This window comes from Geotrypetes seraphini, chromosome 1 (assembly GCF_902459505.1).
Source record: "Geotrypetes seraphini chromosome 1, aGeoSer1.1, whole genome shotgun sequence".
Taxonomy (NCBI): Eukaryota; Metazoa; Chordata; class Amphibia; order Gymnophiona; family Dermophiidae; genus Geotrypetes; species Geotrypetes seraphini.
In genome coordinates this window covers 509703474-509716855 of record NC_047084.1, presented here as the reverse complement: position 1 = coordinate 509716855, position 13382 = coordinate 509703474, and positions in this window count along the sequence as shown.

Below are 13382 nucleotides of genomic sequence, written 5' to 3'. Positions count from 1 at the left end.
AATTCCATTTGCCATCACCCTCTACCATCTGTTAGTCAACCATTTTATAATCCACTTTACTACATTTAGTCCTAACTTCAGCCCTCTCAATTAATTAATGAGCCCCCCTGTAGGAAACAGCATCAAAAGCTGTGCTGAAATCCATGTAGACTACATCTATCCAGTTCTCTGGTCACACAGTCAAACAAATCAATCAGATTCATTTGGCATAATTTTCCTTGAATAAAACCATGTTGTCTTGGATCATACCACCTGATGGATTTTAGGAAGTTCACTATCCTTTTCTTCAACAGTACCTCCATTAGTTTTGTAAACACTGAAGTGAAGGTTACCAGCCTATAAGAACATAAGAATAGATTTACTGGGTCAGACCAATAATCCATCTAGCCCAGGGGTGTCCAACCTTTTGGCTTCCCTGGGCCGCACTGGCCGAAAAAAATATTTCTGGGGCCGCACAAATGCGCAAACGCTGCAGCAAGACAGAGGAGGGAGCCGGCATGACGGTAAACACCTGGGGCCAGCAGAGGAAAACATTGCATCGCCTTCGACCGGGGCTGCACAAAATACTTCACGGGGCCGCCTGCAGCCTCGGGCCGCGGGTTGGACACCCCTGATCTAGCCCATTAATTTGTCTTCACATTGGTTAATACAAATCAATAGTATCTGCCAGAAACCCAAATAGTAGCAACATTCCATGCTACCGATTTATGGCAAGCAGTGTCTTCCCCTATGTCTGTCTCAATAACAGACTATGGACTTTTCCTCCAGGAACTTGTCCAAACCTTTTTTTAAAACCAGCTACATTAACTGTTCTTACCACACCCTCTGGCATCCTATAGATTCTAACTTTTTCTCTGTCACCATTTTTGTACAGAGGGACCACATCTGCTCTTCTGTTTATGCTCATAAAAGGTTCTTATAATATTAACCCAGGGGTTAGGTGCAGAAAAGTATGTGGATACATAGAAGATGTTTTTTATTACATGACCCACATGTAGGCATGTTAAGGTGGAAGCATGGAAGGAATATATATATTTTTTTAAAAGGTGAGCTCCTAAATAATCCCTGCCATTTTACAAAACCATAATGCATTTTTTTAGCATCGGCTATGGCAGTAACAGCTCCGAAGTTCATAGAAAAATCCATGCTACGGTTTTGTAAAAGGAGGATATATGTCCCTAAATTAGGCTCCTAAATGTGTACCATATTTTTAGCATAAGATACCCCCCTTTTATAAAAGCGTAGTACAGTTTTTAGCACCGGCCACAGCGGTAACAATGCTGATGCTAATAAAATTCCTATGAACATAGGAGTTGTTACTACCACGGCTGGCACTGAAAACTGCGCTATGCTTATGTAAAAGGGGAGGGTAGAAGCCTAATTATTAGCTAAAAATAATGCATATAAATTTAGACCTGTTATTTATTTGCCTAGAGAATAATGAGCCTAATTTATGAGTCTATTGCTGAAATTTAGTGTTAAGCTTCTAAATTTCTTTCCTTGCCCTCAATCTGCTGCTGTTGCCACCCACTTTTTATGCTTCTAAATTTAGAAGTATAGGACCCGATTCTAAAAATAGCGCCATACTGTTGCCTAACTTATTTGGTTTTAATTGGTTTAATTGCTGCATTTGTTGGCTGTGACGATTAAAAACCAATTAAAACATCATTATGAAAAAAATAGAAGTACCAACGGGCAGTGGCGTACCTAGGGTATGTGGCACCCGGGGCCCATCATTTTTTGACACCCCCCCCCCCATGTTAAAATTTTTTTTTTTTTTTTTTTTTTTTTTTTGCAATAACCATGAAATGGAATAAATGGTCAGAATAGAAACAGGCAGTGAAAATTTTCTTTTATTGAACCTCATATATGTAACCATTATTCCAAACATAACAAAACATAAATTATGTCTAAATTGTCATGACATTAGAAGTACATATGGAGTAGTTGCAGGCAGTGGCGTACTTAGGGTATGTGGCACCCAGGGCCCATCATTTTTTGACACACCCCCATCTATATGAAAAATATGATTTTTAGTACCAATCTACATATCGCACCACAAGAGTGTACCTAGGAAAAGGCTGCATCTTAAACACTGCAGTGAGCACCAACACATACATTGTAAAACTAAACAAGCCAGATCCCGCACAGTCAATTGGTCCTGTAGTCAATGCCAACTGAAAACTATGTCTTTTTCATACACACAGAACAGAGATACACCCTCGCCCAAAATGGAATAATCACAAACTAAAAATAGAAATATGTAGACAAAAGTTAAACTGATCCGCCAAGAAACCAGACCCTGGATACAATGCAACACCACAAAAAACAGTAACACATGTCCTCTAATACAGTGCAAAATATAAAGACAGTAGATGTAAATTTGAAAAAACTGATACATAACAATCACCACTTTATAAATTAACAAATAAAAATAAAACAAATAATGAGATATAAAAAAATACAATTTTATTGGACTAATCCCCATAAGCTCGGTCCCCATCCCCGCAAACCACCTGATTCCATCCACACAAGCCTTGAATTGTTTATATTAAAGTATAAAAAGAAACAATATTCTGTACAATTGTCAATTTATAAATCAGCGTCTTCTCCCCACTCTCTTCCCCATTTCCCTTCAGCATCCTCAGCCCACTCTCTCTCCACTTTCCTTCAGCGCACGCACATAAAAACAAGCAAGTAATTTTATATCATTTTCATTCTATTCATTCATAGAAATTAAAGTCTAGATAATGCCAGTCACATAACAAAACATGATTTTACAAAAATAATTCCCTGCAGTCAAGCCTGCAAGGATTATTAGATGTCTTTCAGCAGTTCCCCTCCCTCCCTCCCCCTTACCTTTGTGGCCAAGTCAAAATGATCTACCAACAATAAAATTTTAAAAACACAAAGCACGCTGTACGCAGAGAAAATGTTAATTATCATTTATATTCCGCGGGTTTTCAAAGAGGTCAAGGCAGATGACTTTATGCAATGTCACCTCAGTAACAACTATACAAAAATAGACAAATATTCCCCCTCCCTTTTTACTAAACTGCGATAGCGGTTTTTAGCGTAGGGAGCTGCGCTGAATGCCCCACGCTGCTCTCGACGCTCATAGGCTCCCTGCGCTAAAAAACTCTATTGCGGTTTAGTAAAAGGGGGCCATAGTGCAAAATATAGACAGCAGATATAAATTTTCAAAACGGACACATTTTGATCACTAAGTTGAAAATAAAATCATTTTTCCTACTTTTTTGTCTGGTGATTTCATGAGTCTCTGGTCCTTCTTCTGATCCTTCTTCTTTCTCTCTCCCCCTGGCTCCCCTCTTTATTTCTGCCTTTCTTTCTCTCTCCTCCTGGCCCCCCTCTTTCTTTCTGCCTTTCTTTCTCTCCCCCTTGACCCCCCTCTTTATTTCTGCCTTTCTTTCTCTCCCCTTGGTCCCCCCTCTTTCTTTCTGCCTTTCTTTCTCTCTCCCCCTGGCCCTCCTCTTTCTTTCTGCCTTTCTTTCTCTCCCCCTTGACCCCCTCTTTCTTTCTGCCTTTCTTTCTCTCTCCCCCTGGCCCCCCCCTCTTTATTTTTTCCTTTCTTTCTCTCTCCCCCTAGCCTGCACAAAGCCATCGTGCCGATTTCTCCACTTCCACGATTCTTTCCCTACACTCACCCCCAAGCCAGCAGCCGATTTCTCCCTGCTCCTTCCCCGATGTCCTGATGTCCTGAACTTCATCGGGCAGCAGCAGCATTCACAATTCACTGATGTTGCCCGCTTCAGGCCTTCCCCTCTGTCGGGTCCTGTCTTCATGAAAACTGGAAGTAGGCAGGACCCGGCAGAGAACAAGGCCTGAAGCCGGCAACAGCAGCGAATTGTAAACGCTGCTGCTGCCCGAAGAAGGTAATGGAGCACCGAGGCAGTCCGCTTCTCCCCCCTCCCAGCCGAACCCCCGCTGACCCTCCTATCTCACCCCCCCCCCCGTGAACCTTTCCGACCTTCCCAGCGAGAGCAGCAAACCTCCTTCGCGGCTTTCTCCTCCCTCTGCCGCGTTACTGATGACGTCATCAGTGATGCGGCAGAGGGAGGATAAAGCCGACGCTACTGGAGGGAGGTTTGCTGCTTTCGCTGGGAGGGTCAGAAAGGTTCACTTGGGGGGGGGAGAGAGATAGGATGGTCAGCGGGGGTTTCGGCTGGGAGGGGGGAGAAGCGGTCTGCCTTGGTGCTCCAAGGCCTGGCGCCATTACCTTTTTCGATAATGGCGCCGATGCTGCTTTCGCTGGGAGGGTAGGAGCGCGATAGGGACCGGGCCAGCTGTGCACCCCCCCTAAGGCGGCACCCGGGATGGACCTCCCCCTCGCCCCCCTTGGTACGCTACTGCCCTGGGGAAACAGCCTGCAACAAGATCGCGCGATGCCAGAGATCTTTGCCTGCTTCGGCTGTTTCCTCCGCCGCGGTCCCGCCCCTCCTCTGACATCAGAGGAGGGGCAGGACCGTGGCGGAGGAAACAGTCGAAGCAGGCAAAGATCTCTGGCATCGCGATCTTGCTGCAGGCTGTTTCCAGACGCGACACCCGGCGCAGGGGGGGGTAACTGGACCGGACCGGGAGCACCCCCTCAGGGCTTGGTACCCGGGGCGGATCGCCCCCCCCGCCCCCCCTTGGTACGCCACTGCCAACGGGTGCTTCCAAAAAAGACCATCGTTATCCTGCCTACGAAGGCACCTTATGATGCTTAATGCCACTGTAGGTATGATTAATGCCAGAAGTGGCATGAGGCATCTTAAGGCACCTCTGTGGGTGAAATTTTCATGAATGTTAGGCACTGGAAATGTATGCCTTTAAAACTCTGGCCTACCTTTCACGTAGCCATGATTCTACAAACGGTGCTGTTGTATGATTAGCATGAGATCAGCGGCCATTTTTTTAGGTAGCCACCATTACCGGCGCTGTTTGTAGAATCTGGCCCTTAGTGAAATTTTAAGCACTCCGTCATAGAAACATAGAAAAATGAAGGCAAATAAAGGCCATATGGCCTATCTAGTCCGCTTAACCCTTCCAGTTCTTGCAAATGTTCAAAGATGCCAATTTATGAGCATAACTCTCAAGATTAGGGACATAAATCCTTTGACTATCAGACCCATTTTTTACAAAATATGCATGACTACAATATTTTGTATGTCTAAGTGCTTTGAAAATGATCCCCGATGTGTACCGAGCAGAAGGAAATGTCCGTGGCTTCAATCTAGGCATAATTTCTGCCACTTTAACCCTAGTATAAATTATATAGGCATCATGTCGCTTCTAGATTCTATAGGCCCAATTTCAGACCCTGGGAGTTAGCCGGGCTGACTCTTGTGGTCAGAGCTGAACCCAGATATTCAATACCAGACTGTTTCTGGTGACTGGCAGTGAATATCCAATCTATTTTTGGCTGCTTAAAACTTAGCTAGCCATGCCAGCTAAGTTTATAGTAGCCAAAGATAGACCAGCTATTTATGCGGCCCAATTTGGCCACTCATCTTAGCTAGCCAGCAATCTGAGTTTTGCAGATAATTGACTAAGGGGTGAATTCATCAACAAGTGCTACTGTGTTAGCGTATGCTAATGATTGGCATGCACTAAATGCTAAAGATGCCTATAGGAATATAATGGATGTTTTTAGTGTTTATCACACACTAATGTGATTAGCGGCCATTGATGAATTCCCCCCCCCCTCCAGTTGCATAACATAGCCTGCTCTACGTTAGCTGCTAACCACTAATATTCAGTGGCCATCTTGTGCTATTAGTGCTTGAAAATTATCCACCTCTCTCAGCGTTCCTATTCCCCCAAAGATGTTCTCCAGCCCCCTGCCCTTCCCCCCTACCCCCTCCTCACTTTTCTGCCCGCCAACTCCATCTCCATGTTCTTCTTTTTGTAATAATCTTTGTTTGATTGTATGTCGCCTTGAACCTAGACAGGTATAGAGCGACTCATAAATATTAGATAAGGTTAGACAATGTACTATTTAGCCAATCAGGAGCCATTCCTGGACAGCTAAATAGCCCTGAATGTTGGGTTGTATAAGTTTCATAAAAATTCAAGGAAGAATTATATTATAAACCTCAAAAAAGTGAGGGAAATGAATCTAGAAATTGTTACCACCTTTACACGTTAAGGGCAATTCTATAATGGGATGCTTTCTCTTGTATCCCACTTGCACATTTAAATGCAAATAAAACGGGCACTTCTGGGTATAAGTCACAGCAAATCAACTGAGTTCTACTTTGTAAGGGCATGTGTAAGTGGCATAGTCCATAAATGCAAGGGGGCATTCGCATGGGAGGCCATGACTGGGACTGCCACTTATATAATTTACAGGATATAGTAAGCTATACCAGATCTATGATGGCACCTTAATGTCAGGGATGCTGAAACCAGATAACACTAGTATTCTATAATGAAATCTGGGTGTCCTGATGCCGCTGTTGAATAGGCTTTCACCATGTGGCACTGGAGCACCAAAAAGGCCACTGAATTTTCTTGATTTTGGACAGATCTTTTTCAGATCTTTAGTTGTACACAGTTCCAATGTTTCTAGGGTTCATTGCTCTTTTTAGACTTTTGTGAAAATTCAGAAAACTTGAGAACTCTACTTTAGGAGAATTTGGTGGGATATAAGATGGTAACATAATATTTTATCTGTTTATGTTTGTTCTTTTTCTGATGCTCCAGTGATTTGGAGATCAGGTATGAGAAATCATTAAAGATTTTTTTTTTTAAGATAAATTGATCACTTTGTTAAAGAATAATTTGTAGTCACCTTATATTGCAAAATGATTTTCTATAAAGCATCATTCTGTTGCTCCTGGCATTAGAATCTGATTTAGATACGAGAAAAAAATAATCATTTCCTTAGTAAATTATTGTTACTTGTAGAGTACTGTCTGTTTAACTTGTAGATTTGAAACAGCATCTAGCAAAAAAAAAAAAATAGATTGTCAACAAAGGTTTAACAAACTTGGCTTCCTTTATTTTAGAAAGCATATCAACTGAATTTATTTTACTGACCTTTAAACATACCCATCCAGGGTGGGAGGGAGGGGGGAGGGGTTGATACTGGAATTGTGTGGGGGAATTTTTAAATAGTTTCTTGTGGGTATTTACTTTGTTGATTAATAGGTGGGAGGGTGGGGGAAAATAATTGCTTATTACTATATGTAAGTTTATTGTGCCTTTCTTGAAATATGGGCTCCTTTTACTAGGTGCGCTAGCGTTTTTAGCGCACGGACAAGAATAGCGCACGCTATAGCACGCGCTACCTGAAAAATTACCACCTGCTTAAAAGGAGGCGGTAACGGCTAGGGTGCTTTTGTAAAAGGAGCCCTATATGTACGTGAATTATTTGTATGAACAATTGTAGTTTGAAAATTTAATAAAGATATATATATATATATATATATATATATATAAAAAGCATATTAACATAGAAAAATGAAGGCAAATAAAGGCCAGATGGCCTATCTAGTCTGCCTAACCATGCCATCTACAACCCCCTCCTTTCCCATAGAAATTCAAAGTGCTTCTTGCAAGCTTTCTTGAATTCAGATACACTTTTTGTCAGCACCACCTCCACTGGGCGGCCGCTCCATACATTCACTCCTCTTTCCATAGAAAAAGTATTTTCTGAAGTTATTTCTTATTCTATCCCCCTTTCACCTTCATCCTTTGCCCTCTCATTCCAGAGCTCCTTTTCAACTGAAAGAGACTTGCTTCATGCTCTTTTATGCCACATAGGCATTTAAACATCTCTATCACATTGCCCCTATTCCTTCAAAGTATACATATTAAAATCTGACTGCTTCTATGTGCATTCTTCTCTGTACTGTTCAGTTATTCTCTTCTGCATGTGAAATAACAGAATAAACATAGATTAAAAAAAAGAAAAAATTTAACAGCTGCAAAGTAAATTTAAAAATACTGATATAGATTGGAAAGCCTATTGTCAATTTCCTCACAGAGCTTGCAAGGTCTGGTAGATCAGCAAATATATATATATTACAAAATTTTATATTTATCATCTCATAACTCCACTTATGGACTTCAGCGGTGTCACTCTAGGTTCAAAATTCTTATTGTCCTAAGCTTTATACACCCCTGAAGTCCATAAGTGGAATATGAGATGAAAAATATTCAGAGTATTTTATGAGGTGTTGATATTGAGGATACTATGGATTACATATTATAAGCCTAAAGTTGGATTGTTAGATTCCAAAATGTTTATAAACCTAATATATTAATTATTAAAAATGAATTATGTATCAAATACAATATCATTTTAATTTGTGAAGATTCATAAAATGTTCTTTAGAATATTAATGAGGTGCACAAAATTGAGGATGAAAGGAAAAGTATAACTGCTGAGACCATAGTACAGCAAAATCTTTCTTATGATAGAAAATTTTAAGCTTGGATACTCTTGCATAAAGAAAATACTTTACATCCAAATGTGGGTAATTATACTTCAGACTCTATTTACCCTTTCTTATTTATAAACATATGTAAAGAGAAACTGATTAAAGTCTATTGTAGGAAAACAAAACAGCATAAAAAACCAAAACAATGAGCAGATGTGACTGAAATAATTATACAAATCACAGATGGTCTCAATGCTCCAGTGAAATGTCTCAAAAATTTGCCACTTATACATTGAAATTTGATTTTAGGACTGTTTTGTGCTTGAGATCTTGCATTTTCAACCAGAAAAAAATTGCTGCCATAGTTAGAGTAAAGAACTCAAATTATCCCTGTCATCTTCTCAGCAACCTATTAGATACAAGGAAAAAGTTCAATTTGAAATGTCTGTATACAAATGCTAAAAGCCTAAAAAATAAAATTGGGGGGTTAGAGTATATAGCACTAAATGATGAGGTAGATATAATAGGCATCTCACAGATCTGGTGGAAGGATGACAATCAATGGGATACTGTGTTACCTAGGTACAAATTATATTGCAAGGATAGAGTACGGTAGATGAAATTGGAGGGGAGGTTGTGCTATATGTTAAAGAGGGAATTCAATCAAACAAAATAAACAGTCTTCCAGACATAGCAGTGTGCAATCCATTTGGATAGAAATTCCATGTGTGATGGGAAGGAATATACAGGTAGGGTTATATTACTGTCCCCCGGGACAGAATGAGCAGACAGATGAAATGTTTTCAGAGATTAGGAAAGCTGGCAAATTGGGCAAGAGTATAATAATGGGTGATTTCAATGACTACTAATCTTAGGAAGAAGGTGTGCAATACAAAATACAATTTATCTTACCATATGCACACCACTATATATGATAACAGGAGCCCCAGTCACCTGCCTAAATATCAAAACAAGGAAAAGGTTTTAACAAAAACTCTTGCCCACATTATTAATCAATATCACAGGAAATGGGGGTAGAGTTAACCATATATCTTCTTTATCTATCAAATTTCAACATCTTTAATGGAGGGAACATCATACATAAATAGGCAATCAGATCATAGAATCTCTTATAACGCCCAGATATTTCAGATCCCCATCCTGAGATCAAGTCTGTTAAATCATCTGTCCCTTCCATCCATCACAACTACATGAAACACCTTCACACTCTTTTTGTAAATGGTAACACTTATCTTAATTGTCAAGTGCAGACTTGAGTGCTGGTTTAGCTCCTTTAATTCCCAATGTTCATCCTTGTTTTAATAAAACGCTTTGATCAACATGATCTTCTTCGAGGGAACTTCACCAAAAGTTGCCAATCAAAGTATTGCATGCCGTAAGAACTGGCAGTCACTCTAAATATCAATACAAATCACACAAAACAATAAATGGTGGAGAAAAAGACCTCTGTTATATTTCATGGATCAGAAATAAAACCTTTAGTCTTTATGGTTATTCTTTAATTAGCTTCAAGGCAGTTTAGTATAAACTTTTCACTGTTCCTTTTTGTTCATTGATAATTTCAAATCAAGGTTCACAGATTCATCAAAAGTTCACCCAATCATTAAATGCCAAACAAACATAGACAGTCGTGCTTTAAACAAAACCAAATTAGCTGTATTCTTTATAGCTTCCAATCCAGCAATTCATGCAGACAGAAATCTACAGCTCTTCTCTCTTCAACCCAACAGGGAATCCCCATTTTGCCAATGGCAGCTTCAGGTGTTGTCACCCTCATTTTAAATTATCAATGAACAAAAAGGAACAATGAGAAATATGTACCAAGCTGCCTTTAAACTACTTAACGAATAACCACTAAGATCTATTAGCTGTTGGATTTTTTTCTGACCCATGAAGCATAACAGAGGTCTTTTTCTCCACCATTTGTTGTTTTGTGTAGTTTGTTTTGATATTTAGGCAGCTGACTGGCGCTCGTGCTATCATATATAGTGCTGTATATATGGTAGGGTAAATTGATTTCAGTTACTCCAACAAGAGGGAGAGTTATTTTAGATTTGGTCCTTAGTGGAATGCAGGGCATAGAACAGGAGGTAACTGTATTGGGACTGATCATAACATAATCATCTGTAGCTGGGAAACAGATCATAACATAATCAAATTTGAGCTGATATCTGGAGTGATATTGCTAAAATCTACTATAAGGGCATTTGATTTTTGAAAAGGTGACTTTGATAAAATGAAGAAAATGGTTAAAAGAAGCTAAAAGGATTGGTAGCAAAGGTTAGGACTATAAACCAGGTGTGAATGTTATTATTAACTGAAACACAGACTGTGTCAGGTCCATACCACACTCAGGGCTCCTTTTACATTGCCACGTGCGCTACACGATAATGCCTTCTTAAAGCTTGCATTAGTATTTTTGTGTAGCATGGGGTTAGCACACGCTAATCTTTAGCGTGCGCTAATAACGCTAGCGCAGCTTAGTAAAAGGAGCCCTCATTGCAGTGTTTCATATGGACTAACCTATTGATTTGAATAATTTCATTTGTGAAGACTTTTATTGTATTACATTATCTGTGAAGACTTATATTGAACTGCATTGTTTTTATTGTGAAGACTTTTATGAAACCTTTACATCAAGAGCATTGGTTCCACAGCTTTTTTGTTTGGTTTTTCCATCTTAAACACTTTGGTGATATTTGTTGTTTTGGTCTGTTATTTAAAAATACCATCGTGGAAGCCCATACCAGATGTATTCTACGTATTAACAAAGTTGGAAAGAAGAGAAAATGAAAGTTGGCATGGTTAAAAGGTGAGGTGAAGGAAGCTATTAGAGTAAAAAAAAAATCCTTTAAGGAATGGAATAAGGATCCAAATAAAGAAAATAAAAAGAGACATAAGAACTGGAAAGTTAGATGCAAAGCATTGATAAAGAAAGCTAAGAAAGAATATGAAGAAAAACTTGCCAAAAAGGGAAAAACTAATTCCCCCTCTTCTACAAGGCCCCGAAGCCCTTTAAATCTCTGTGGACTTCAGGGCCATTACCGCACGGCTTTGTAGAAGAGGGGGATAGTAATAATTTTTTAGGTACATCAGAAGCAACTTGCGAAGGAATTCATGGGACCATTGGATGATCAATGAGCAACCTATTGATGAAGCAGGAAACTACAGGCCGGTGAGCCTCACTTCAGTTGTTGGAAAAATAATGGAAGTGTTGCTGAAAGAAAGGATAGTATTCTTCCTTGAATCTAATGGATTACAGGATCCGAGGCAATATGGCTTTACAAAAGGTAAATCGTGCCAAACGAACCTGATTGAATTCTTTGATTGGGTGACCAGAGAGCTGGATTGAGGACTTATGCTAGATGTAATTTACTAAGATTTCAGCAAAGCCTTTGATACGGTTCCTTATAGGAGGCTGTTGAACAAACTTGAAGGGCTGAAGTTAGGACCCAAAGTGGTGAACTGGGTTAGAAACTGGCTGTTGGCAGACACCAGAGGGTGGTGGTTAATGGAAGTTGCTCGAAGGAAGGAAAGATGAGTAGTGGAGTCTCTCAGGGTTTGGTGCTTTGGCCAATCCTGTTCAATATATTTGTGAGTGACATTGCTGAAGGGTTAGAAGGAAAAGTGTGCCTTTTTGCAAATGATACCAAGATTTATAACAGAGTAGACACCGAAGAGGGAGTGGAAAATATGAAAAAGGATCTGCAAAAGTTAGAGGAATGGTCTAATGCCTGGCAACTAAAATTCAATGCAAAGAAATGCAGAGTAATGCAATTGGGGATTAATAATCGGAAGGAACCGTATATGCTGGGAGGAGAGAAACTGATATGCACGGACAGTGAGAGGAACCTTGGGGTGATAGTGTCCGAAGATCTAAAGGTGAAAAAACAGTGTGACAAGGCAGTGGCTGCTGCCAGAAGGATGCTGGGCTGTATAAAGAGAGGCATAGCCAGTAGAAGGAAGAAGGTGTTAATGCCCCTGTACAGGTCATTGGTAAAGCTCCACTTGGAGTATTGTGTTCAATTTTGGAGACCGTATCTGGCGAAGGACGTAAGAAGACTTGAAATGGTCCAGAGGAGGGTGACGAAAATGATAGGAGGCTTGCGCCAGAAGACGTATGAGGAGAGACTGGAAGCCCTGAATATGTATACCCTAGAGGAAAGGAGAGACAGGGGAGATATGATTCAGACATTCATATACTTGAAGGGTATTAAAGTAGAACAAAATCTTTTCCAGAGAAAGGAAAATGGTAAAACCAGAGGACATAATTTGAAGTTGAGAGGTGGTAGATTGAAAAGCAATGTTAGGAAATTCTACTTTACGGAGAGGGTGGTGGATGCCTGGAATGCGCTCCCGAGAGAGGTGGTGGAGAGTAAAGCTGTGACTGAGTTCAAAGAAGCGTGAGATGAACACAGAGGATCTAGAATTAGAAAATAATATTAAAAATTGAACTAAGGCCAGTACTGGGCAGACTTGCATGGTCTGTGTCTGTAAATGGCCATTTGGTGGAGAATGGGCTGGGGAGGGCTTCAATGGCTGGGAGGGTGTAGATAGGCTGGAGTAGGTTTTAACGGATATTTCGGCAGTAGGAACCCAAGCACAGTACCGGGAATAGCTCTGGATTCTTGCCCAGAAATAGGAAGAAAAAATTTTAAAAAATTATATTGAATCAGGTTGGGCAGACTGGATGGACCATTCGGGTCTTTATCTGCCGTCATGTACTATGTTACTATGTAACAGAGGTGCTCAAGGAGGATAAGGACATAATAGAGAGACTAAATGAATTCTTTGCATCAGTCATTATGGAAGATGTATGAGATATACCTGAACTGGAAATGGATTTCAATGGTGATGATGCAGAGGGAACGAAAGAAATCTTGCGGCTTCTTTTACAAAGGCGCGCTAGCGGCTGTGCTGCACTAACGGCCCCAAAGCCCATAGAGATTTAAAGAGCTTCGGGGCTGCTGTCGT